Below are 25,052 nucleotides of genomic sequence, written 5' to 3' on the forward strand. Positions count from 1 at the left end.
TCAGGAAAACAGCTATAAAAGCTTAAAACTCATTCTAACTCAGGGAAATAGTTGTAAAAGTTTGAAACTCCTTATACTGGGATAGTTTGCCTTCTCCTCCAGGACTCAGTGTTACTGGGAAAGGATGAAAGACCAGAGTTCAGAGCCTAATGTTTACCTTCTCTCTCCAGGGATTCGTTGTCCTCCCTCCTCCCTGGAGGCTGTTATTCCCCTTTTCTTGGGGGATGTTATTTACCATATCCTTAACATTTTATAAAATTATTCTACTCCAACTGTTTTCACCTTAGTACCTACATCTCGTTTAACAGTCTGATCCTATTCTTTTAGTTAAATAACAGATTTGCCAAGCACATAATATTTATTTTCAAATAAGTTGTTCATGATATAGTACTTTTGAAATGTGTTTATGGAATGTTATCTCTGGGAATTTCATTCTAAGCCATGAGAAACTTACTTATATAATGTTAAGATAACTGCTCCCTCTCCCCATATATCCTGTAGGGGTGTTTTTGTGATTTCCACAACCTAACTACATACTGTTTATTGCTTTAAAACTCACTGTTTGTTTCTTTTAAACAATGAAATCAATTTATTCATTTATGTAGATAAGCAATATGTGCAAATAGTACAAAATTGAAATAATCTGTGTTCTCCAGCCTTGCAATTACTCCCTACAGCTGTTCTGTTCAATTTAGTGGCTGTTACTCTAAATCACTGTTAAACATATCAAATGTGGTTAATTCCACTCAGGTACTGAATTTCTTCTAATTTTAGTAAATTTTAATTAATTTAAATTTGAGAAGTCATTCTCAATTCAGTTGGGAAAAATTTTAGTATGCTTGCAACAACTTGAGTATGTGAATTTACTTTTTCAACTGTAAATTTTATGAAACCCAAAGACAGATCAAGTATTTCTGATAAAAATTCAGCATGTAGACTGAGATATGCTGTTAAGTGGAAAGTAGTTTTTGGATTACAAATCAATATAAGCAGAAGAATGTAAACTATGTCATTGGACTATATTTAGTCTGTTAAGGAAAAAAGTAAAAAGCTTTAAACTTATTTTCTAATTGTTTGTATCTAAATGACATAAAATAAATAAGCTTATAGATAATAAAGGAAAAAATGTTCTTTTATACATGTTTACAGCTTTTTGTTTCAAATCATGATTAGCCTGATTCTTTGTTTAAAATATCATCCCTTCGAGCAGGACTGTAACTTTCTACACCTAAACTTTACACTTATTTCTTGATGTAATAACCAGTTTTTTCTGACAACTCTTTTTTTTCTTTTCAAATGGGTCTTGGAGTTTTTCCTTGGTTCTGACTTCCCTGTCATCTGCACACAAAGATGCAGAGGGAGATAGTGCAACATCCTCTGAGCTAGAGAATAGAGAAGAAAAGAACCCCTCAAACACCAACAGCCACACCCTGTAAAGTTCAGCAGACATTCTGAGAAAAGGTTCAAAATGGACAGCACTTCTACAGGCTTCGATTTGTAAGTGAGCTCCAAGAACCTACATCTAAAAAGGGTGAGATATCGAGGCCCCATGAGCTCATGAAACTAAACCAAAGCTCCCTTTCCAAACAAAACCCTGCAATAGGGAACCAAAGTGTGGGCATCTGCTGGCAGGGATCGCTGAACACAAACAACCCATACAGCCCCTCTTATCACCATCCTGCAAAAAAGAGAAGACTTGGGGGAGGAAGCTTCCAATAGAAGGACTGGCTTGGAGAAGGCAGATTTCCAATAACTGCAAAAAGCAACAAAAAGGGAAACCATACAACAGAAAATCTTCCTGGCCTGCCCTTCTTCACTTATGAGAGCACAGAATTCATTTCACACAAAAAATGCACAACAAAAAGGATCCATTATTAAAAGGGAAAATAAAAAGCAGAATAAAATCCCTATGGGACCGTGAAATCATGCCAGATATACCCACAAAATACATGAAAACTCTAGCCTAAATTTCAAAATAAGGTAGATAGAAGAAATCAAGACAGTGATATGAAAAACAGCACAAGAATTTTAAAAATAAGAAATGAAGTGCTCGGAGAAAAAGGCTTAAAAGAGTGGCAACACTCACTGACATTCTCACTGAAGAAACAGAAAAAAGGGGAAAGTTATTTCAGAAGGATTAAGTTAAATGATTACAATTTTTAAAAATTTTAAAAAAGATTAAACTAAATGGAATATTAAAATGATGCCTAAAAGACAAAAAAGGCAAAAGGAAGGAAAGATTTTTAAATCATAAAGAAATGAAGGAAAGAGATAAGGAATTAGGAGAAATAAACAATAAAAATAAGAACCAACGTACCTGTAATAGGAAAATAAGAAAAAATCCAAAATAATGGCACCGAATAAGGACTACAAACTAATTTAAGAAACTTTCCTCAAGCAAAAACATCTGGGACCGCAAATGGAAGGGCATAGTCTTAATTTAGATTCCCCCTGAAGCAGATCCTGATACAGAGATTCAAATGAAAAAGTACCATATTTGGGAAGTGCCTGGAATATTGAGAAGGGAAGCATGATGAGGAGTCAGCTAAAAAGGGTGTGCTCGGAAGCCAGCTAACGCTGGGGACCTAGACTCTAAACCTGCAGCACGCTCTGCTCCGGGAAAGGTGCAGAAAGCTGCCTCAACATCACTGCAGCAAGGCGGGGTGGCGGGAGACAAAACCGACAAACACAAGAACAAAACCAAACCAAACCCAAGAAATTGTCAACTTAGAGTCTTATATGAAACTAAATATGTTTCAAAAAAGAAAGCAAAATAAAGATGCTTTTGGAAAAAATCCATCACTAGCAGACTTGTTAAAGGATAGGATGTATTAAAGGACTTCTCCACAGAGAAGGTAAATATCTACAGAGATCTTGCATTTGGAACATATAACAAACTCTTACAACTCAAAAGAAGATAGACATCACAATTAAAAGATTTGAATAAGGGCTGGTGGGAGAGTGCTTGCCTGGCACTTGTGAGGCAGAGGGGTGGATCCCCAGTACCACATAAAAATAAATGAATAAAATAAAGGTATTGTGTCCATCTACAACTAAAAATATTTTACAAAAAAGATTTGAATAAACATTTCCTCAGAGTAGGATATTAATAGGCATGTGGAGGGATGTGGAGATTTAGAACCCTTATGCATGGCTGGTGAGAACATAAATGGCGAGATACTTTGGAAAACAATTTGGCAGTTTCATTAAAAGTTTAACATAAACTTACCACATGACTCAGCAATTCCACTCCTTGGAATCTACCCAAGAGAAATGAGAGCATGTATTCACAAAAAGATACTTACACAATTATTCATAGCAGCAATGTTCATGAGAGCCAAAACCTGATGACAATGCACATGTCCTTGTACAATGACTACACAAAATGTAGTACATCCACACAATGAAATGCTATTCAGCAAGAAAAAGGAATGAATTACTGATACATTTTACATCATGGATGAACTTCAAAAATACTTCTATGCTAAATGGAGAATATGTTTGCTAAGAGTGGGTGCTGGATTCATGGAAATTCATTTTGTTATTGTTTCTGTTGTTCTTTATATTTGAAATGTTCCATAAAATAAAATGTAATCTTTAGCAATTATTTTTTCAAAGGAGAGGGATAGAACTGTTATGTGGAGGCACTGGGTCCACCAAAACCAGAAGAATTGGAGAAAGGTTTTTATGGACCTGAGTTTCCAGGGCTAGCAAAGTTCATAAGACAACAAATAGATCATTTAAAATGTAATGCATTATAGGAAGTTTGTTTTTTTTTTTTTTTTTTTTTTTTTTGCGGTGCTGGGATTAAACCCAGGGCCTTATGCATGGAAGGCAAGCAGCCTACCAACTTAGCTATATCCCCACCCCTTAATGCATTATAAATAGTAATAATAGTTAAAACTGATTGGTGGGTATGGGTGTTGGATACAACTTTTTAAATTATTGATTTCTAATTTTTTAAAATGAGTTTTTAAAATAAGCTTAAAAAGCAAAAAATTGAGTCCATCATCATCTTGGAAGGCAAAGACCATAAAGTTGTTGGCAAACATAGCTAGGGGCAGAAGTCACACCTGGACTCTGAAATCCAAAGAAGTAACTACACTGCAGCAATAGAAGAGTGAGACATTGAGCTACTTAGAATGGAGAGTACATTGGCCTGGCCTTTCCACTGAACTGATTTTCTTCCAGGAAAATCTGTTTTAATCAAACATGACAAACACACCAGGTATTTAGTTCCTTCTAGTTGGTCTATTTTCACTGAACCTTGGAACCACCCCTCTTTTGAGGGGAATGTCAGAGGGGCTCCCAGGGGAAGAGGGACAGATTAAAAAGGACCTGGAGAAGGGTATTTGTTGGACTTGGTTTGGTCCTGTGGTGGCAGTGCAAGCTGGATCACTCATGTTGATTAAAGAAGTCACAGGAGTTTTCGTTCATGAGGGAGACTTTGGAAATAAAAATTATATGCTCAAAAATATTTTCAGTTAGCTTTGGCTAAAGGGAAATTAAAGAAACTGTAAATCAATGTGGTATTAAATAAGGAAAAATGAAAATCCTGTAGACAGGACAGACATTGAGTTACAGGTTAATAATTCTAAATGAGGACCCAAATTATTTTTCAGGGCAATGTGATAGGAAGATTTAGTATATTGATGTGTTTATCAATATAGTGTCCATATATTATTATTAGTCATATATGGATAACTACCAATTGTATACAGGAAACTCCATGTGGGAAATTTCTTCCTGAAATTTAATGGTATGCATGCTGTGTCTTCTGTAAACTAAACCCATTTTCTATTCAATAGGCTTAGGGTCAATAATATGAAAGTTGCTTTCTAGAAATTTTAGGTCAGGCATAATGGTACATGCCTGTAATTCCAGTGACTTGGGAGGCTGAGGAAGGAGGATCCCAAGTTTGAGGACAGCTTTGGCAACAAGCTTAGTGAGATCCTGTCTCAAAATAAACATTTTTAAAAAAGAGCTGAGGAGGCAATTCAGTGGCAAAGTGTTCCTGGGTTCAATCCCCAGTACAAAAAACAAACAAAACAAAAAAGAGAGTGTAAAAGTTTTAACCAGTAATCTGAGTCATATGTGCTTAATATTAGAAATATCACCTTTAAACTGTCCCTTTCTAGGTGTATGATCATGAACAAGTTGTTGAAACTCTACCTCAGTTTAATCAAGCATAGAAAAGGAATGTTAAGACATCTCCTTTCTAACAGGGAGTGTACATATATCATGACTGTCTCAATGTAGGATATTGATATATACAAAATGACAGAATAATGTGTGGCACATCGTATGTACAACATAAATGCTTTCTTTTACTAATTTTATTATTTTATATTATTTATTATGAAATGAAGTCTTTTTTTTAAAGTTACTGGCTATGTTGAACATAGGATGTGTGGTAACTTCTGATCATTAACTTACTGCTTATGACCCTACTTATAGTAGTTAACTTCCTCAGCGTATCAACTGTAAGTTGGAAAATATTGCCAAATGAAATGTGTAAATGACTTTATAGAAAACAAAATTTGAAAATCACATTATTAAAGAATTAAAGTAAGAAGAAAAAGCTACATTACTAATTCTGTTTTCCTATATAATGTAATATAGGAAACATATTTTTCTTTAAAATTTGCAAAATTATAGTATATGTACATATAATGAATAAAAAGTAGACTACAAAAATTATTCCAAATGCATTTTAGTAAATACCTCAAAGATAAGAGGTGGAATCAAAGTGATAGGAGTGATCAAATACTTCAGCCTCATCGTCATTATCTTATCTTTTATTTTAGTTCTTTTAGTTGTTGATGGCCTTTATTTTATTCATTTCTTTAGTTGTGGTGCTGAGAATCGAACCCAGTGCCTCACACACACAAGGCAAATGTTCTACCACTGAGTCACAACCTTAGCCCTCATTATTTTTCTTTAATAAATTAGAATAAATTATATTTGATTTACATAGAGAGTATAAAGTCAGAAGCAGCTGATGAAAAATGTTATATCTGTTATATGGTAACATTTTTAAATTATTTTGTTTTAATTGTAGTAGACACAATACTTTTATATTATTTTTAAGTGGGGCCGAGGATCAAACCCAGAACCTCACGCTGCCAGGCGAGTGCTCTACTACTGAGCCACAACCCCAGCCGATGAACATTTTTTTTTTTTTGAGAACAAAGGAAAAAGAAGGTTTATTGCTTTGCTTTGCTAGCAAAGGAGAAATACAGGGACTCCTGTCCCAGAGGCTATGATTCTGCCCATCAGCAGGAACAGGGGACTTCTTTTTTTTTTTTTTTAAATTTATTTTTATTGTAAACAAATGGGATACATGTTGTTTCTGTTTGTACATGGAGTAACAGCATGCCATTTGCGTAATCATACATTTACATAGGGTAATGATGTTTGATTCATTCTGTTATTTTTTCCTTCCCTCCACCCCTCCTACCCCTCTTTTCCCTCTATACAGTCCCTTCTTCCTCCATTCTTGCCTCCCTCCCAACCCCTATTATGTGTCATCATCCACTTATCAGTGAGATCATTCGTCTTTTGGATTTTTGAGATTGGCTTATCTCACTTAGCATGATAGTCTCCAATTTCATCCATTTGCCTGCAAATGCCATAATTTTATTATTCTTTATGGCTGAGTAATATTCCATTGTGTATATATACCACAGTTTCTTTATCCATTCATCAATTGAAGGACATCTAGGTTGGTTCCACAATCTGACTATTGTGAATTCAGCAGCTATGAACATTGATGTGGTTGCATCACTGTAGTATGCTGATTTTAAGTCCTTTGGGTATAGGCCGAGGAGTGAGATAGCTGGGTCAAATGGTGGTTCCATTCCAAGTTTTCTAAGGAATCTCCACACTGCTTTCCAGAGTGGCTGCACTAATTTGCAACCCCACCAGCAATGTATGAGTGTACCTTTTTCCCCACATCCTCTCCAACACCTGTTGTTGCTTGTATTCTTGATAATCGCCATTCTAATGGGGGTGAGATGGAATCTTAGTGTAGTTTTGATTTGCATTTCTCTTATTACTAAAGATGGTGAACATTTTTTCATATGTTTGTTGATTGCTTGTAGATCTTCTTCTGTGAAGTGTCTGTTCATATCCTTAGCCCAATTGTTGATTGGGTTATTTGTATTCTTTGTGTAGAGTTTTTTGAGTTCTTTATATACTGCAAATTAGTGCTCTATCTGAAGTATGATTAGCAAAGATATTCTCCCACTCTGTAGACTCTCTCTTCGCATTGCTGATAGTTTCCTTTGCTGAGAGAAAGCTATTTAGTTTGAATCTATCCCAGTTATTGATTCTTGTTTTTATTTCTTGTGCTATGGGAGTCCTGTTAAGGAAGTCTGATCCTAAGCCAACAAGTTGAAGATTTGGATCTACTTTTTCTTCTATAAGATGCAGGGTCTCTGGTCTGATTTCAAGGTCCTTGATCCATTGTGAGTTGATTTTTGTGCAGGGTGAGAGATAGGGGTTTAGTGTCATTCCGTTGCATATGGATTCCATGAACATATTTTTTGATGGTAGTTAATGGGTATTTGTTATAGTATTTATTGTTCTTTTCTGTATTTCAATAAGTAAAAATGTATTAAGACAGTCAACTGTATTGACAGTTGAAGAGAATATTCATGCTTATATAAAAATGACAGAATAGTTAGAAATTCAATACTCATTTTTAATGCAAATTCAGGCAAGGTATGATAGAAGCTATTTCCTCAAGAACAACAACAAAAAAAGGCTCTACATGAAAAGAATACTTAAAAAAGAAACATTAAAAGCATTATACACACCTGTAATCCCAGAAACTGGGGAGGCTGAGGCAGGAGGATCACAAGTTCAAGGCCTGCTTTAGCAATGTAGAAAGACCAGCAACTTAGTGAAACTATTTCAAAATTTAAAAAAAGGGCAGGAATATAGCTCTGTACTAAAACATCCATGGGTTCAATCCCCAGTACAAACAAAACAAAACAAAACAAAAAAGCCTCCAAAAAACAAAACAACAAAAGTGTGATCATCAAAGTAAACAGATGACAAAAATGTCCTGCATCCTACGTAGAGCAAATGCAAAAATATATGAATGAGAAACCAGCAATATAACAGACAAAAGTGTTATTTGAAGGAAAAAAGGCTTCATCTCTGAAAAATACACCGAAAAAATGTTGTATAAAGCAGTTCAAAACATTGAAAAGAATAAGATGCAACCGTGAATAGTTGATTTAAAGCAAATATAAAATGTAATGTCAACATTACGTTCCAAAAGATCCAATGTACAATAGCCTCAAAATATATAGAATATATAAGAATATATCTAAATGAAATGTGCAAGACTATATAAAAGTAATGCTAAAAGGCATTAATGATCTTTAGCAGAAATAGAAAAGCATGTTATATTCTTGAAACAAATGGCTAAATATTGGAAAAATGTCAGTCCGCCACCATTATTAGGATTCAATTTAATCCTAATCAACATCTCAACTGAAATTTTTATGAAGCTGGGTGAGATGATTCCCATAATTAAGAAATTAAGAATATTTGAAAAACTTTCTTTTTTTAAATTTAAAAATTGTTTTAAAAGATTATTTTATTTGGGAAGAGTTTCAAAGAGCTTTATTATCTAATTAAACCTCACATGGCATGCTGCAATATTAATACATAAAGTGAGATACAGTACAGTTGGGTGTGACTTCATTGTATACCATGGGTAAAGGGGTGAGAATATAAATTTGAGTTTAAAAACAGAACACACTTCAGCTACTGGACAATCCAGACTGCTCTGATCTCAGGGAACACTATTTCTACTTATTAGAAAACTTGGCAAAATGTAAACATCTGCTCATATAACAGACTCAGTTTTCACACTTATAAAATGAAAAAGAACAACTTTACCTTATTGACCCATTTTGTAGTACAAGACCCTATTTTTCCTATTTTTTTTTCCTATCTGTGTCCTCCTTTTATTTCCAACCACACCTTCTTGAGCAGAGAGAGTGATAATCTGAAGTGGTGTGTGCTCAAGAGACTGCATGCTTCTGCTCTCTCTCAGCAAGCCTGGATTAGTTGGTTAGAACATAAGAGACCATATAGAGAAGAGCTCACATTCCAAACCCTGGGTTATTTTAAACGACTTTATAGCCAGCCAACCCTCAAACATGCAAAAATCCAGCCAAGACAAGAGCTGCCTGGCTGTCTTGTAAATTCATGAACAATAACAAATGCTTATTATTTTAAACCACTGAGGTTGTATTAAACAGCAGTGGCTGACTGAAACATACTCAATCTTCATTATGTGTTCAATTTTTCTGGATTTGGTTCTGTTCATTCAGTTCTTGTCATGTTCCCGCAGTCTATATCTCCATATTACCATTCTGCTGGAAATTTTCTGCAAAATTCTTAACCATGTACGCTGTGAGGTATAGTGAATAACAGTCTTCTGTTTGGTATGTCACATATTCTTCAATATCCCCTAAATGCTTCTGGAAAGGGTTTTTCATTTCTTTTAGTAAATATCTATTCAACACCCACTGTATACTAAGTCATATAGCATGACTGACAGGGATTGGCTCAGTAGTAGAGTGCTTGCCTAGGGCAGAGGTCCCAGCACTGCAAAAAGGAAAGAAAACAAAACAAAACAAAAAAAGCATGAAACAGCATGCCAAGTTAGCACCAGGCATCACAGTGTTCCAGATACTTAAAACTTTGTGCTAAAGAAAATAAAAAGAATTTATCTGTCCTCTTCTAGAGGAAAGCCCAAAACTATTTTTTTTTAAAATGAAGCTGAATGGGCCAGAATACCTAACGAAACATATCCTAAAGAGGTAAATAGGTGAGATATGGAATACTGCAGTATTGGTGACAAAAATGCTAATTTAACATTAGAATTGAGTAGAGAATAGAAAATAAACAAACACTAGCACAGAAAGACATAGACATTTACAATCAATAGGAACAGAACAAATAGTCATTTATGTACGAGAAATTATTCTAACAACATGCAAAAGCAATTACAGATGGATTCAACAGCTAATTTTTAAAGTTTTTATTGACATAATGAAAGAAAAAAACCTTAGATAAAATAAGTTGCATCAGAGTAGAGAAACTACTGCAACAGTACTTTGTTGTTTTAAGGAATTTGTATAGAAAAAATAAGAAAATAAGAATTCCAACATAAAATGTCATTAAGGATATGAAAAAGTAAAGTCTAGAAGAGAAAAAAAAATTTTCAAAATAGCAAAACACATTCAACTTTACTAGTAATTCATAATATGTAAATTAATTTTAGAATGAGTTAATTTTTCTCCCAAAAGGCTGGCCAAAGCTTTTAGTTACATATCAAGATTTACTGAATGTGGGGGAGAGAATACCAGCATTTACTATTACTGGGGATGTAAAGTAGTTCAAGTTTTCAGAGACATTTAATATCTTTTATTTTAATATACTTCCTACCATTTAACCCAGAATATTTATTTCTAGGAATTGTAAGTGTTCACCAACAGAAGACTGTGAAATAATCTTTCACTCATTTGTAGCCTGGAATAGTATATAATCTTATATATTAATAGTCTTTAAATGCTGTAAAATATACATAAATGAGCCATCTTACCCAATTGTTAGCTTACTGTTCGTTAGTGTTAACTACATTCCCATTGATTGTGCAACCAATTTTCAGAATTCTTCGTCTTATAAAACTGAAACTCTTTACCCATTAAACAACAACTCTCCACTCCTTTCTCCTCAAAGCCCTTGATAAACAATGCTTGTCCTTTTTATGGTCGGCTTATTTTTATGTTCCCATGGTTCCTCTACATTGTAGCATGTGTCAAAATTTCCTTCCAAAGAGTGAATAATATTATCTTATATGTATATATCACATTTGTTTATGTCAAAGGACACTTATGCCACTATGAACTATGGGGTCTATACTAACTCTTTGAGACCCCGTCTATATTTCTTTTGAATGCATGCTTGGAAGTGGAATTGCAGGATCATGTGGTAATTTTATTTTTAATTTGTGAGGAACTAACATATTGTTTTCTACAGCAGCTGCACCATTTAACATTCCCACAGGTGTTCCGGTTTCTCCACATCTTCCCCAACACTTGTTATTTTCTGTTTCTTTGATAATTGCCAACTTAATGGGTATGAAGTGGTATCTATTGTGGTTTGTTTTTTACTTTTCTGAAAGGCAAGTTTTTATTACTCAAGGACAACTTGGCCTTCACTGATGGCCAGCTTCATGGGAACATGTAGTGTGACTCATGATGGTGAACACAAAGTCACTGGAAGCCTGCGCTACAGCCCTGGACTACTTTTGAAGATTCTCAAGAGGACACTTAGTTACACAAAACCTGACTTGCTTTTAAAAATGTGAGTCACATTTTTCATTTTCCCCAAAATCTTGCTCTTCCCTTTCTGGCTTGCCCCCAACTTCCTGCTTACTTGGGGCTTCTCACTGTCTGGGTCAGACTTTGGGTAGCAGCCCCTCTGCCAGGACCACTGCCTGGGCCTGAGGCTGAACCTTTGACCTCTGGAGTCTGGTTGGGCCTGGGGCCCATCTGCTGTGCCTAGGGGTAGTTTGGCTAATGGGAACTCACCTTAGGCTAGCTCATGGGTCTCAGGTGAAACCTGCAAACACCAGCCCAGGGCAGGGGGTGCTGCTGGACCACCTGGGATTTTAGAACTGTCTCTTGATAGTGGACTGAACCACAAGATAGCCATACTTCGCTTTCCAAATTACAAGTGGCTGGGAGGGCCCCAGGCCTCACCTGCTCTGTTGTGCAGACTGGCTGCTTTTCCTCAGAGTTTTAGGGAAGTCCATGATGAGTTAAGGGTTGCTGCAGGTCTGGGCTGTGGATGCCTTGCCTAGCTCTCAGGGGAGCCAGCTCCCACTGCACCAGCAGCCCCACTTGACTCCTGCCACTAGCCTGTTCAGCTGGCAGCCTTCTAACATGCACCAGCCCACCCCTTAGATGGTATCTGCTTGCCTTGCCCCCAAGCGATGAACTGAAGGAAGGCCTCTGAGATGTCATGCCCTATCAGTGGCTTCCCACAGCCCTTCTGGCTGGCTCTGCCTGTGCCCACACCCCTCAAGCTGCAAGGGCCACCACCCACTCCTGCCTGCCAGGACGGGCCCCCACCCCTGCTGTCTGCAGGCTGCTGAGAGGGTCATGTGCAATGAACACTTCCAACCATGAGAACTTTGACTTCTGGGTCTCGGGGATCTGCTTACATGAACAAATCAGCTCTGAAATTCACCACTCTCTTCAGGTCCCTGTCTGTTTTTGTGTTCCAGGTCCAAGCCTGGGACAAAGCTTGATGACAGCAGCTGCAGGCTGTCCAGGACCCCCTCCTCATACAGGGCCAGTTTCTGCACCATTTTGTCAGGCTGCGTTGATGATGATCTGTGGTGGCTCTGACCACGATGATGATGATGAGGCAGTTGCCCAGGGGCAATCCTTCCATGGATGTGGGCCAAAGGCCTGGGCCACTCCCCCAGCTTGATTCTCCACAGGTGTCCCAGAGTACAACCAGCCTCTCTGAGGGGTGCTGGGCCTGAGGGGAGCTTGGGGTCAAGTGCCAGCAGTGCAGGGTCGCAGATAGGCTGGATACACTCCCAACATTCTCCACAAGCTGGTTGGGGTTTTTCAGGAGTTACTGGGCAGCCTGGGCTGGGGCTTCTGAGGGCATTCCAGGGGCTGCTGTGGGACACCCCCACTGTGGGCACCGCCAGTGGTGGACACATAGGAATTCTCCTGAGGGGAAAGAGAGCTAGGGTTGGCAGCTTCTGGCTCCCAAAGAGGCCCTGCCACTGCTGCCTATAGCTTCTCCAGCCTCTTGTGTCCCTGGGTCATGGGGGAGGGGGGCTCCCCTTGGCCTGGTATTGTAGGCAGCAGCAAGCCAACTGACCTAGGGCCAGGTCCAGCTGGGGCAGTAATGGCCCAGGCCTGGGGTCCAGGTGCTTCTTACTAACCTGGGCAGTGATGGGAGCAGCCCAGGCATCTGTGGCCACACCTCCTTCGAGAGTGGTCTGGGTGCCTTTCAGGGCCACTCTGGCCTCCTCAGTCTTGTCTTCATCTAGGTCTTTCAGATACTTGGTCCTGGCTCCATGCATCCTCACATTCCTCTGGCCAGCTAGGGTCTCCAGCACTATCACCACAAAGCTGAAGGTTTCAGTGTCCACAGTCAGCTGGCCACCTTGATGTACTCCTCAGGCAGGTAAGCCAGGTGCCCCACACAGTGTGTGTCCAGGCCACGCTGTGCTCTGGCCAGGGTTGGCCCTGCAAATCTGCTGAAAGGGGCCAGGCCAGTCTCCCAGCTTGGGCATAAGTCTCTCATCCAGAAGGACATTAGAACTCTTGATGTCTCTGTGGATGAGGCTGGGCTTTCCTCATGTAAAAACTGAACGGCCCAATCTGTGCCCTGAAGGATATCTAGTCGCTGAGGCCAGGAGAGAGGAGGGCAGGCCTCAGTCTGGAAGTGGAGACTGTCTTCTAGGGAGCCACTGGGCAGGAACCTGTAGACAAGGCAGTAGAAACCTCTGTCAGCACAGTAGCCAGCAAAGTCCACAATATTTGGGTGACAGAATCTCCATAGCTGCTTCACCACAATACACTTTAGGTCAGCCTCCTCCTTCAGCTTCTTCACGGCATACATCACGGTATTCCTCATAACTGCCTGGTCCACATACCCAAAGCTGCCCTCCCGAGCCCCTCGCAGAAGTTGTAGGTGCCCTGGGAAATCTCAGAGGGGCCAGCAGAATGGGGAGGGGTGGGCCCCACGCAGTAAGGACCCTAGGCTCTTTTCGACTTGGTAGAGGAAGGGGCTAGAAATGGCAGTGGTGACAGGGCAGTAGCAGAGTTTGGAACGGTCAGAGCTCAGGACCTGAAAGAATCTGGGAGCCTGGAAAAGCTGGGAGCGTAGGGTGGAGGCTGAGGACTCAAATTCCGGGGACTCCAGGCCTGAGCCTTAAAGGGTTTAGAGTCGTTGCTGGACATCCGGGTAATGGCGCTGGGGGTGGAAGTAAGGTGGTCTGGTGCCAAGACGCGGTGATGAACCACGCGAGCTGTAGCTGCAGGTGTGTGAGGCTGTGTACGAAGTCCGCCGCGCCTGGAGGTTGAACTAGAGCCACAGGACCCTGGCTGTGCATGGCTCTCAGCGCTCGCACAGTCGCAGCTCGGCAACTTGTCTGGTCACCTGGGATCAGGGTCATGAGTTGACACCAGTAGGCGGGTTCCACGGCGTCCATCACTTTGTAGAAGCAGGGCGGTACTTCATACAAGTGCTGGACGCCGGGAACCGCCGGCTACCCCGGGCCTGGTCCCTGGGCCGGTCCCCGAGCCGTTGCCGCTGCAGCCACTGATCCTGGACCAGCCAGCCTCATTATGGTTTTAATCTACATTTTCCTAATTTGATTAATGAGGTTGAGCATCTTTCCATGTATTTGTTGTCCATTTGTATATTTTCTCTGGTAAAATACCTACTCAAGTCCTTTGTCCATTGTTGAGTTTGCAGGAGTCCTTTATATATTGTGGATATCAACCTCTTAGCAGATACGATTTGCAAATATTTTTCTCATATTTCATAAATTACCATTTCACTCTGCTGATTTTATCCTTTGATGCACAGAAATTTTAAATTTTAACATAGTCCAATTTATCTATTTTTACTCTTTTTTCTGTTTTTTGGTGTCATATCCCAAGAAATCATTGTCAAATCCAATGTCATAAATCTCTTCCCTCGTGTTTTCTTCAAGAGTTTTATAGTTTTAGCACTTACATTTAGGTCTTTAACCTTAACACATTTTTTTTTCATTTTCTTTTTAAAATTATTTTACTTGTTCTTTTTAGTAATATGTGACAGTAGACTGTATTTTGACATATTATGCATACATGGAGTATAACGTCCCATTCTTGTGGTTGTACGTGATGTGGGGTTATGCTGGTCACTTAACACATCTTGAGCTAATTTTTATATATAGTAAAGGTGAAGATCCAACTTCATTCTTTTGCATGTGGATATTCAGTTTTCCCAGAATCATTTGTTGAAGAGACTACCCTTTCCATCAAATGGTCCTGGCACCCTTGTATAAAATCATTTGACCATATCTACATCAAAAGAATGAAGTTGGATCTTTACCTTACCATATCTAAAATTTAACTCAAGATGTGTTAAAGAACTAAATGTAAGTGTTAAAACTGTAAAACTCTTGGAAGAAAACACATAAAACACACATAAATCTCCAGCCATGCATTATTTAATAATGAATACATATTTCAGAATAATTCAGTAGCATCTAACTTTTGCAAATAAATGTCTATATACAAGTAGACACTAGTACTATAAATAATGAGCTTCCTTTTTGCCATTTCCCACTATTTTCTTTACAGTATTCTTGCCTTGGAAAGGGAGCTATTTCTATAACTGCCTCCCTATGCTTTGACCTTCTCACCCAGAAAAACATTCCCACTTGCTCTATATTTTGTATTCTCAGCTTATCTGACAATTGAATCAATCATGGGCTAATGCTGATTCGAAATTTGAAATTTCTTCTTTTATGATGGGAAGATTTTGAATAGATTTTTGAAAATAAGACACAATTTATAACTGCTTTAAAGAAAATGCAAAATACCATTCTAGGGCCCCATGGGAAGGGGAAGGAGGGAGAAGGAGGTCGAAGGTCAAGTATACTCACATTAGCTGGAAACTGTGGTATCAAGTTCACGCTGGAATCATTTATATTGATAAACTTCTGGCCATTCTGGTCAGTCTATTCATCAGGGTCATTCTGATGATCTGGGCCATTCTGTTCATTGAGGTTTCTAAAATCTGAGGCAAAAGGATTAAATGAGAAAGGGGATACCAATGAGGTTGTTCTCTCCCTGGAAAGCAATGTTTTCATTGGTCTGGGTTTTCTCTATAACCTCAGGCAAGGGACATTATTTTTAATGCCTCCACCTCAGCTGGAAACTGATTCATATTTTATTTTCAGAGAAATACTCCAGATGTATGTCAAAAATAAAACATTGGCAATATTAAAAGGAATTGTATATGAATTATCTTTATGGCTCAGAGATTGTTGAAATACAACCTAATAATGAAAAGAAGAAAAGTGAGATGAGAACCAATGACCATGTATTTCTCATCAGAAACAAAGACAGATAGTGCAACAAAATCTTTGAAGTACTGAAGAAAGAGAGCTGTCAACTCAGAATTCTATATCCAGGGACAGTATCTTCCAAGAATGAAGGTAAAAACAGGTGCGGTAATGTACGCCTGTAATCTCAGTGACTTTGGAGACAAGTGGCCCTTAAGCTCAAGGCCAGCCTCAGCAACTTAGCAAGACCCTGTGTCAAAATAAAAATGTGCTGGGGATGAAGCTCAGTGGTAGAGCATTTCTGGGTTCAATCATCAGTAACAATAACAACAAACAAAAAAAAAAAAAAAGGAAAAAGGAAGAAGGTAAAATGAAGACATTCTCAGAACTATAAGAATTCATGGTCACTAGTTCTATACTATAGAATATTAAAGGAAGTTCTTCAGGCTAAAGACAATATTATATAAGAGAGAAAATTATAACTTCAAGACTGAAGAAAGGGCTGCATATATAAATATCTGGTGAAATAAATTTGTTTTCCCTTCTTTATTTATTTGAAATGTTTATGAGTACTGAAAGCAAAAATCCACATGATCCAGTCACATGATCCAATGGTTTAGTTTACCTTTAATTTTGAAATAGATACAGATTCACAGAAAGTTAGAAGAAAAAAAAAATAAAGCATAGGGAAGTCCTGCACCCTCTTTACCCAGACTCCTCCAATGATAACATTGACATAACTAGCACACTATCAAAACCAGGAAAATGAGGTTTCGCTGAGAGCCTGTCTGTAAATCACAAAGTCTGATGCAACATAATGCTCAATGGATGGGATCTACTGTTGCTTAGAAAAGTAATTCAAATTATGTAACTGTTCTGCTCAGACACTTCCAAGACACCCAGCAGAAGTGGAATCTATTAAACATCCTCACTGACCCTGGCCTAGAGAGCCTTATAGAACCAAACATTCTTGTTCACTTACCTGGCCAAGAGCAACCCTTGTCTTGAGTCTCTTCACTAAGTTCCATATCTCAAACTTTAATAGGCATACACACCACCTGTAAATCTTGCTAAATACAGATTCCGATTCAGTAGATCTGGGGGAGGACTTGAGATTCTGCATTCCTAACAAGCTCCCAAGTGATACTGACAGAACTTGTTGGTAGATAAGACTTAGAGTAGCAAGGCATTAAAAGAATGCTCTCAGTATGCGCCTACCCACTGCACGTGGAGTCTGCTGGACAAATGTGTTATGATCTGGAACACTTGCCACTTCTAAATCATATTCCATGTACAAAAGAGACCATAGTGTTTTGTTTTTGTTTTTGTTTTTTGGTCAAACAACCCTGTGTCTACACAGTATCTTCTCTGAATTAGCCCTCATTCAGACAGGAGTGAGAATGAGGAGAAGGGCTGACATCAGTGTTTCCCCCATTGACGTTTTTGTGTCCCAAGAATTCAAAATCTGAATCTTGACTTTCAGAAAGATATTTATCAGAGAGAACATATTTTACTTAATAGTTTGCTAGCTTGATTACAACTTGTAAATAGATATATGGCATGTGGGCCTCCCTTTGTATTGACTTGGTCTTGTAAATATTAGGCACTAACTGAACTCTCCCCTTGTCTCCTAGGCCCTGAACTTCCTGCATTCTTTGAACAAATCATGACCCTCTTTTTTTAGGTATTTGCATATCCTCTTCCCCATGTTCTCTTCCACTTAATACCTGGCCAACTCCTACTCATCTGTCGTTTCTCATTTTAAACAATACCGACTTGCAGAATATGCTTCTGATCTTCCCTAACCACTGCACATAGTCTACTTAACTCTTTCTTAGCCCTGAGTGCTTTTCCTTCTACAGGCAATTTCAATATTTTTTTTCCATTTCCTAATTATTTTAATATTCCTCTCTCTTTGACATCATTACTTGATCTTTTACAGATAAGAAAATTTGCAAAGCCTAAATTTTTCTCATAAACTTGACAATGAAAGCTTGGTTTAACTGACATCAAAAATTGAAAACATGTCAATTCAGAAATAGAATGGTAAATTCTTGCTGTTCTAGAAAAATAGAATATTTGAGATAAAATACATGTTAGAGTCTAGAGTTTTGTTTCTTTTTTTAAATTATTCATTTATTTTTTAATTTTTTACAGACTGCATTTTTATTCATGGTACACAAATGGGGTACATCATTCCGTTTCTATGGTTGTACATGATGTAGATTCATACCATTTGTGTAATCATACATGTACATAGGGTAATGATGTCTGTCTCATTCCACCATTTTTCATACCCCCCTCATTTCCTTCTACATAATCTAAAGTTCCCCCATTCTTCTCTCACTCCCCACATCCTCACCCCCCTTATATATTATTCTTCACTTATCAGGGAAAACATTTGGCCTTTGGTTTTTTGGGATTGGCTTATTTCACTTAGCATGATATTCTCCAATTCCATCCATTTATTTGCAAATGCCATAATATTATTCTTCTTTATGACTGAATAATATTCCATTGTGTATATATACCACAATTTCTTTATCCATTCATCTGTGAAGGGCATCTAGGTTGGTTCCACAATCCAGCTATTGTGAACTGAGCTGCTATAAACATTGATGTGGCTGTATCTCTGTAGTATGCTGATTTTAAGTCCTTTGGGTATAAAACGAGGAGTGGGATAACTGGGTCAAAAGGTAGGTCCATTCCAAGTTTTCTAATGATTCTCCACACTGCTTTCCAGAGTGCCTGCACCAATTTGAAACTCCACCAGCAATGTAAAAGTGTGCCTTTCTCCCCACATCCACGCCAACATCTATTATTGTTTGTGTTCTTGACAATAGCCATTCTAATTGGAGTAAGATGAAATCTTAGAGTTGTTTTAATTTGCATTTTTCTAGTTACTAGAAATGTTGAACACTTTTTCATATATTGATTAATTGCCTGTATGTCTTCTTCTGTAAAGTGTCTGTCCAGTTCCTTGTTCCACTTATTGATTGGGTTTTTTGTATTTTTGGTGTAGAGTTTTGCAAGTTCTTTATAAATTTTGGAGATAAATGATCTATCTGAAGTGTGTGTGGAAAAGATTTTCTCTCACTCTGTAGGCTCTCTCTTTATGTTCTTGATTGTATCCTTTGCTGAGAAAAAGCTTTTTAGTTTGAGTCCATCCCATTTATTGATTCTTGCTTTGATTTCTTGTGCTTTGGGAGTCTTGTTGAGGAAGTCTGATCCTAAGCCAACATGATGAAGATTCGGGCCTACTTTGTCTTCTATTAGGTGCAGGGTCTCTGGTCTAATTCCTATGTCCTTGATCCATTTTGAGTTGAGTTTTGTGCAGGGTGAGAGATAGAGGTTTAATTTCATTTTACTGCATATGGATTTCCAGTTTTGCCAGCACCAATTGATGAACAGGCTATCTCTTCTCCATTGTATGTTTTTGGCTCCTTTGTCTAGTATGAGGGGACTGTATTTATGTGGTTTTGTCTCTGTGTCTTCTATTCTGTACTATTGGCCTGCCTGTCTATTTTGGTGCCAATACCATGAAACTCTGCTAGAAAACTTTTAGAACTAATAAATGAATTCAGCACAGTAGCAGGATATAAAATCAATATGTATAAATATAATGCATTTCTATTCATAATTGATGAATCCTCTAAAAGAGAAATTAGGAAAACCACTCCATTCACAATAGCCTCAAAAAAAAAAAAAACTTGAGAATTAATCTAACAAAAGAGGTGAAAGGCCTCTACAATGAAAACTACAGAAAATTAAAGAAAGAAATTGAAGAAAACCTTAGAAGATGAAAAGATCTCCCATGTTCTTGGATAGGCAGAATTAACATTGACAAAATGACCATTCTACCAAAGGCACTATACAGATTCAATGCAATTCCAATTAAAATCCCAATGACATTCCTCATAGAAATAGAGAAAGCAATCATGAACTTCATCTGGAAGAACAAGAAACCTCAAATAGCCAAAACAATCCTGAGTAGAAAAAGTGAAATAGAAGGTATCACAATACTAGACATTAAACTATACTACAGAGCAATAGTAACAAAAACGGCATGGTATTGGCACCAAAATACAATATCTTTTTAACCTGTTTATACATCCTCCTGGACTATAATGGGATCATGCCCCAATAAACCCATTGTAAACTGAAAATATCCTAAATTGAAAACACATTGAATACACTGACCAAATGTCATAGCTTAGCAGCACAGCACACTTTAAAGAATGAGTTGTTTCCCCTTGTGATTGTGTGACTGACTAAGTGCTATGACTGGTTGCCCTGCCAAGCATCATGACAGAGTATTGGTACCAACTAGTGCTAGGTGGGGAAATTCAAAGTATGGTTTTTACTAACTGCATATTATTTTTGCACCATTTTAAAGTTGAACCATCTTCATTGTTCTTTTTTTAATCTCACCTTTGAAAACAATTGGCTTTGAGAAGGAGATGTGTCAGTGGAAAGGGAATATGGATTATTTTCATTCTTGCTTGGGAAGAGTTAACAACAGAGGGAGAGAGAGGGAAAGGGGGAGGGAGAGATTGGGAGAGGTAAGTGCTAGGAAAGTTTGGGTGACCTTGGGCAGCAAATTTCAAAGTGAGTTTCCTAGGCCCTTGTGGATACCTGAGAACTTTCTTGGGGTTCCTGAGGCCAGTTGTTTTCATGATAATAATAATAAGAGGTTATTTTACTTTCTAACTTTCATTTTACCACAAATGAATAGCAGAATATGTTTAGAAGAGTTTTTTATTACTCAGCAAGCAAAAATTTTTCCAATGACCAGTGTGCAATATTATAAAATTATACATAAAAAATTCAAAGTTCAACATAGATCAATGTCTTTTAATGTGACAGAGTATGAAAAGGCAATTGATATAATTCCAAGTTTCATTGCAACTAATCTCTTAAGAAACTACCACTTGATGAGTTTGGGTTGTGGTTTCAAAGAATATCTGCACCTTTCTCAAAGACAATTGGAATTCTTCCTTTTCTAACACCATATCTGCAAAAGGTCAGATTTCTTCTATGCTTTAAAAACAAAACAAAACAAAACAAAACAAAAAAATCGCAACAGATGAATATAAAAGAAGAAGAGAATTCCACTCTCTTCTATAAACCAAAGTTGCTATAATGTAAAACAGTGCTTTTATTATCTACTGTTTGTCGGGATAGGTGTAGAAAATAAAGTTAGCATATTTTAATTTCTCAATTTTGATTTTGATAGTGGTAAATATCTGAAGATATAACCTACCGAAAGAAAATTTTGGGGGTCTTTAATTTTTAGGAATGTGAAGAACTTCAGAGACCCCAAAGTTTGAAAAGTGGGGGATGAACCAGGGCCTCTCATTTAATTGAAAAGAAATTAAGCTTAATTAAGCATCTGTTTTTCACTATAATTCTTAGAGCAAATGTAGGAGTACAGTAACTCAGTAACAATGACAACATTAGAATTATTGGAAGTCTCAGATATCCAAATGCTTCACATACATGATTTGTTTGGTCCTTGACAATCATACAAAGTAAAACACAATTGTTATCAACCTCTTATAGATGAAGAGATGTTAAGTTCTTTTTTCATTTATTTATTTATTTATTTGGTACTGGGGTTGATCTCAGGGGCACTTAACCACTGAGACACATCCCCAGCCCTATTTTGTATTTTATTTAGAGTTGCTTAAGTCCTCACTAATTTGCTGAGGATGACTTTGAACTCGAGATTCTCCTACCTCAGGCTCCTGAGTTGCTGGGATTACAGGTGTGTGCCACTGTGCCCAGCAAGATGTAAATTCTTCAAATTTGGAACAGCGGAATAAGGAATGAATCAGGTCTTACTGCCTCCTGAATACACAAGTGAATGGCCTGCCCACTTTCCCAGGAAGGGCATTGAGAGTATGCAGCTCAAACCAGCATATTAAGAAAAGACCTCTGATTCATGTGGACAAGAGTGTTTTCCCATCAGGGCTCTGGAGAGCAACAAGACAGAAATGCCAGCCAGAGTCCACATTTATTCAGCAAATACTTTTTGCCGCCTCCCACAAGTGGGCGCTCCTCTAAGTCAGGTAATTCTGCAATGAACAGAACAGACAGTGCCAGGATGGTGAGAAGGCCACACTCACACAGACTGGGAACGCTGGGGAGCCCTGAACCGTAGCCGCAGCAGCAGGACTCTCTCGTTCACTACACAATTTTCACAACATGATCGGACCTGTTCTTCCTTCTGTCCTCAGCCTACCACCCTACCCTCTCTCTCTCTTTTCCCTTTAGAGTGAATGGAGCTGATTTGCATCCTTTAATCTTGCTCCTTGGACTTGGGAATCCTATTGACCAGTAAGCCCCACTTTCTGGTCCCCTCCCCTCTTCTGCTCTGCCTCCCATCTCCCCCTGCTGTCTTAACACGAATCCCCCTGGAGTGCCCATGTTCAGTCCTGCGTGGTGTGTCTGGAAACGCGTGTTCTTTAGTGTGTCCTCATGGTGAGAGACCATGTATTGGAATGTAATTTTTGACACCATCAGACTGCTACCACCACCACCCAGACACACCTGATGTCCCTGCCTCCATCCCTCTTGATTTCCCTTCCTTCATTTACTCATTTAATACAGTGTGCTTAGAGTCGAGTGCAACCGTGGCGGAAATAACAGTCATTATTCTTCTTGTACTCATGCTTCCTACCTTTGAGCACCTCTCCAATCAGGCGCCTGTGTTCTTTCCGTACAACCTCTTCACTTTTAGACTCATGCTGTTTAAAGTTTTAGGTGTGTCTCTGGAAGGCAGCAATCCAGTTAGAAAATTTTAACATGGATTTAACCCATCAGTGTTTGATAGGATAATAATTAGTGATATATTTGTGTTTATTTCTACCTGCTAAATTTGTACATTCTTCTTCCTCTCTGTGTATGTGTTCATTTTAGCTTTTCTAGTCTTCTCTTGGGATGGTTGTACTTTATTTTCTCTTTCCTGCACAGTAGTATGTAAGTTAAATGCAAGATTTAAAGTTACATTTTATTTAAACATACATACTTGAGTTTGTTGTTTGTATATTAATTTATTTATCGTGGTACTGGGGATTGAACCCAGGGGTGTTTTACTACTGAGTTACATCCCCAGCTTTTTTAAATTCTAAAATTTTGAGATAGGATCTTGCCAAATTGCCCAGGCTGGCCTCAAACTTGTAACCCTCTTGCCTCCAGCTCCCAAGTCCTTAGGATTATAGGTGCGTACTACCATACCCAGCTTTGATTTTTAAAATTAAAAAATCAGTTTCTTTATATTTCTACCAAACAATAAAATGTCTTTGTATTTTTTGACAACAAATTTTTGTTAAAATTCAGTCTTCAAATAGTTGGCTATTTTTGCCAACTATTTTAGATCAAAAGTACTTTTATGTTCCTAAAAGTAGTTGTTATTATTGTCATAAATATTTATTTAGATTTAATCATGTTTTTCAAGTTCCACGTCATCATCTATTCTTTCATCCCCCTTTTTCCTTTTTCCTGTTTTATTCTTTTTCCTGTAGATTCTTAAGTAGTTATTTTACAGTTGATCTCTTTTTTAAAAAAATATTTTTAGTCATAGATGAAAACAATACCTTTATTGTCTTATTTTTGTGTGGTGCTGAGGATCAAACCCAGTGCCTCACACAAGTGCTAGGCAAGTGCCCTACCACAGCTAGAGTTGGTCTCTTAATTATAAATATTTTCAAACTTTCTTTTCCTAAAAATTTCTTTATTACATTGTCATTTTTGCTTAATGGGTTAGGTGAATGTAGAATTCATTTATTTTAGAAGTCTGCTAACAGTTGAACTTTTATTTCTTTGTAGGTAATCTTTCTTTACATTCCAGGTGTTTTTAAAGTTTTATGCTTTCCACAGTCTTTATTTTTTACCCAAAAAAGGTCCAGGTAATATTTGTCTTCATTTTTCTTCTCTGTGTTTCATTTTAAACCTTCATTCTAAATACTTTTGAATTTCTTCAGTTATGGACATTTTTTTTTTTTTTTTAGTTGTAGACTGACACAATACCATTAAAAAATTTATTTTTAGATGTTGATAGACCTTTTTTAAATTCACTTATTTATATGTGGTGCTGAGAATCGAACCTAGTGCCTCACACATGCCAGGTAAGCGCTCTACCACGGAGCCACCACCCCAACCCCACACAATGCTTTCATTTAATTTATTTATTTTTAGGTAGTGCTGAGCGTGGAACCCAGCGCCTTACATGTGCTGGGCAGGCTCTCCACCATGGAGCCACAAGCCCAGGCCCCAGTTATGGACATTTCTAAGCCATGTTTTTCTTGAATGTTGTGAGTTTTTTCCATTCTAATGACTTCGGGGATTTGTATTAGATTTATAGCAGACCTACTTATTCTATTCTTCATATTTCTCAACTGCTATCATCTCCTTAACTTTCTCAATTGCAACTTGTTTAGTCATAATGTTGAGAGTCTGGTATGTACATTTTATCATTGACTGATGCATTTTTTAAAAAAAATCTTTAATTTTATTTTATTTGTAGTTCTTTGCCTACCCATCCTTGCCAACACATTTCTCAAATTGACTGAAATCTTTGTTTTTAATGCTTAAATTTGTTTTTAGGTATACATGACAGAATAGTATATTTCAACATATTATACATACATGGAGTATAACTTATTCTCATTAGGATCCCATTCTTGAGGGATGTAGAATACATGATGTAGAGTTTCACTGGTCATGTATTCATATATGGACATAGGAAAGTTATGTGTGATTTATTCTGTCTTTCCTATCCCCATTCCTCCCCTTCATTCCCTGTTGTCTAACCCACTGAACTTCTATCTGCCCCACCTTGTTGTGTGTTAGCATCCACATATCAGAGAGAACATCTGACCTTTGACTTTCTGGGATTGGCTTATTTCACTTAGCATGGTAGTCTCCAGAT

At 37.8% G+C, this 25,052-nt stretch overlaps 1 pseudogene; it reads right to left on the minus strand.

The window, feature by feature from the left end:
• Positions 1-12,265: 12,265 nt before the first annotated feature.
• On the minus strand, positions 12,266-13,680 carry LOC124993655 (interleukin-1 receptor-associated kinase 1-like; annotated as a pseudogene).
• Positions 13,681-25,052: the final 11,372 nt, after the last annotated feature.

Source organism: Sciurus carolinensis, chromosome 9, assembly GCF_902686445.1.
Source record: "Sciurus carolinensis chromosome 9, mSciCar1.2, whole genome shotgun sequence".
In the NCBI taxonomy this organism is placed as follows: Eukaryota; Metazoa; Chordata; class Mammalia; order Rodentia; family Sciuridae; genus Sciurus; species Sciurus carolinensis.